This window comes from Trichosurus vulpecula, chromosome 4 (assembly GCF_011100635.1).
Source record: "Trichosurus vulpecula isolate mTriVul1 chromosome 4, mTriVul1.pri, whole genome shotgun sequence".
Lineage (NCBI taxonomy): Eukaryota > Metazoa > Chordata > Mammalia > Diprotodontia > Phalangeridae > Trichosurus > Trichosurus vulpecula.
This window is the reverse complement of record NC_050576.1, coordinates 93,858,176-93,861,773: the sequence shown is the minus strand read 5'-3', so window position 1 is coordinate 93,861,773 and position 3,598 is coordinate 93,858,176. Positions and strand designations below refer to the sequence as shown.

The window sequence follows — 3,598 nt, the reverse complement described above, 5'->3', positions numbered from 1 at the left end:
TATTTTGTTATTAGCAACCTTATGATTAAATTTCTTTTTTGAAAAGAGTAGGATTGTAGCTTTTATAACACCTATAAAAACACAGGAAAAAAAAGAAGAGAAAATCCTGCCCTGAGATATGAGTGAGAACAATGAGGTTAATGAAATTTGCTCAAGTGTATCTGAAGTGGAATTAGGAAGCATGTTGAAGATTTCCCATAATAATTATGTTAAATAACAAACACAGGGAAGAGGGACATTAAGTATAATAATGCATATTGGGCCTGAGTTCATCTCATCCCTATTAAGATGAGTTCTCATCTCTGTTTCACTTGAGAACAGAGGGCTATGACTTCAAAACAACCAGTTTCATCCTCTGTTAGCTAGTAACACCATTTATTTAAAGCAACACATCCTAACATCTAAAATTATAACAACTTTCACACCTGCTATCTCATGCCAAACTTTGTTAATTAGCACTGAAAAGATGCTTCCAAATTGAAGCATTCACAAGTATACTACTGATAATCACTACCAGGTGTCTCTTCCTCATAGTTATCCTAAAATATTCTAATGTTAAAGCTAGAAGAGAATTTAGGATTGCTATGCCAGGGGTCCTCAACCTTTTTTTTTTGTATCATGAATCTTTTTGGCAGTCTGGTGAAGCCAATGGACTTCTCAGAATAATGATTAAAATACAGAGGATTGCAAAGGACACCAATTATACTGAAATGTTCATAGATTCAGAGTTAAATATCCTTTGTCTTCTCTCCCCCTCCCCACAGTGAGGATCCCCTGACCCACCCCAGAGAGAAGAAGTGATGGGGGAATTTGGAGGGAAGCTCCTCATTTTCTTCCTTCCCCATTCCTATCAGTCCCTGGGCCCATTAGTGGTTCTCTTCTGTCCCCTAGAATAAAACTTCAAAGACACATCTCATTGAGAGAATGTATAATTTGTGCTATTTTCTCAGGATGAAAAATGAGGACTAATCTATCCTGAAGAAACCAAAGTAACATTTCAGCTTGGACAGTGCTTGCCTACCCTAGGCAACAAGTACAAATGGCTGCAGACAAGAATAAGAACCAGAGCTTATTAGTTCTTCACAAAGTAAGCATGGTTGGCAATGGAGAGATGGACGAATCTGCCCTTACCTTTCAGTTCATGTATGATGAGTTTGTAGAAGTCTATGAACCTGCTAAAACTGACAGTTATAGAAAGAGAGGGGTCTTTGATTGAGAAATGAAGATAAATATTCTGGATATGACCGGATAAGAAGATTATGCAGCTCTTCAAAGAAACTTTCCATAGAGGGGTTTCTCTTAGTATTTGCCACAGCAGAGTTCAGGGAAGTGATTCTGCATATTAAGGCTGAAGAAGATAAAATCCCTTTGCTTTTGCTGGGAAACAAATCTGACTTGGAAGAGAGGGAACACGTAGCCTTTGAAGGGGCCAGTAGTAAAGCAGAAGAATGGGGTGTCCAGTAAGTAGACATCTGCCAAAATTAGAGTCAATGTAGACAAGGTATTTGATCTAGTGAGAGAAATAAAGGCAAAGAAGATATCAGAAAACAAATATAAGAATGGTTTAAAAAAAGGCAGCAAGAACAAGAAAAAATTTTAAAGAAAGATGCTGTTTACTGTGATTGCTGAGAAAGTGGACCACATCTGTTAGTTGCCGCTGAGGGCATAGAGCTGGATTCATGAAAGAAAGACTATATTTCTTTAGTTGTACTTTCTTTTCTTTTTACCTAATTCATGCATTAGTTCTTTAAGTGAAAAAAAAAATTGTGAATCAGTCTAAACTGGCAGAAAAAAAGACTCATTTTCACTGGAATGGAACTACTCCTCTGCCATTTTTTAAAACTAAAAGCTTAAAAATAACTAACTTAGTACCACAGGCAGAAAGTAATCCAATGTTAATTTTTAAAATACTGTATTATAGCATATGATATTTTCCAGTTTTATAACATCACTACTTCAGTCAGAAATTAAAAATTTCTTGTTTTCTTTTGGTTTGGGGAAGGAAAACCAGACTTTCTCCCTCACACAGCAATCTAACACTACCATTTTATTAATGACAATCAGAAAAATCATTAAATTACATAGCAAGTGGTTTGGTTATTTTTAATGACAAGTAAAATTGAGTGACTTTTATAGACAGATTTTTTAGTATTTCCCAAAAGAGTATGAAAAGTAGCTAAAATATAAATTTGAGTTGTCTCAACTAGGTTATTATGAAGTTCATAAACCTCATTCATAGACACTTAGAGTATGAATTGTAATCTGTTCTGGCTTTATTTTTTTATAAATTTAAATATTGGCTAGTTTTACCCTTATTGTCTATTTCTTCCCAAAGGGTACTAAGATGTGTGGGAGCTTAAAAAAGTGTATTTTCTCATACTTCACCTTTTGCAGCTTTTAATTAAAAACAAACAACAATCCCTCAACACACTTTAAAATTTCATGCTTATGCTAACTTCACATACTAATTGGCATTAACAATTTTATAAGCACCATTTTATCCCCAACTTGATTGTCATCATTTAAATATTATACTTTCTCTTAGAGCACTGATAAACTTCTGTGCATGTAGCAAATGTTTCCGATGCTCTACTTTTTGGATCTTTACCTTGTTTAGGTTAATACAAATGCTTTGGAAGAATGATGAGCTACAGTTTTAACCTAAAATCAACAAGCTGGAGCCAGACATTGTGCTACCTCTCATAGAATTCCACAGTAATTCTAAATTTAAATCAGAAAAACAGAGAGGACAGTGAAGGTAGGTCACTGCCATGTGCACTCTGGTTGTGGTTTATCATATAGTTTTCCTCTGACATATTAACATTTAGAAAGAGATTTTTATCAAGGGGAGAAATATGGTTAAGTGTATCTGTCCTACTTGCTGCTGACATATTCCTAAGTTACACAATCATGGAAATTTTACCAGAAGGAAGAATAATATATTCCAATTTCGGGGCACAGCCAAGGGGTGGAGTGAAAGCAGGCACTCACCTGAGCTCTCCCCCCAGATCCCTTCAAATGCCTCTGGAAAGTGAATCTGAGCAAATTCTAGAGTGGCAGCATCTACAAGAAGACAGAATATGGCAGATTTCTAGCCCAAGACAACCTGGAGGGTAGAGAAGAAGAGTCTGTTGCACTGGACTTGGAGAGGAGCACAGTCTAGCATGTTGGCTACACCAGCATAGACCCGACCGGAGCAGACACCCCCCACCCCCCAGACTGAATTGCTGGCAGCAGTGGTGATTGCCAGACCTCTCAGCACAGGATGGGGGGCTGTTGGAACTGGGTGAAAGAGAGATGCAGTCCTGCACAGGGCCTGCAGCAGTGGCAGCAACTGCTCCTGGGCTATCAGCCCACAGACTGAATGTTTGAGAGTCATCTATTTAAACTGCCAGGAGCCAAGATGGTGGAATATGCAGTAAGTCAATCTTACCCTCCGTTATAGACTTTGAAAAACCCAGAGAATATTGCCCCAAGAAAAATCCTGGAATAAGGGAGCCAGCAGAAAGGCTGGGTATGATGCAGTCTTTTATCTTGTGAGGCTAGGGGGATTAATGTGAAAGGTCCCTCTTACTGCAACTGAAGGGGACCAGTACAG

The 3,598-nt window shown here is 37.7% G+C and overlaps 1 pseudogene; it reads left to right on the top strand.

The window, feature by feature from the left end:
* Positions 1 to 1,039: 1,039 nt before the first annotated feature.
* LOC118849135 lies at positions 1,040 to 1,622 on the top strand (annotated as a pseudogene).
* The last annotated feature ends 1,976 nt before the right edge of the window (positions 1,623 to 3,598 follow it).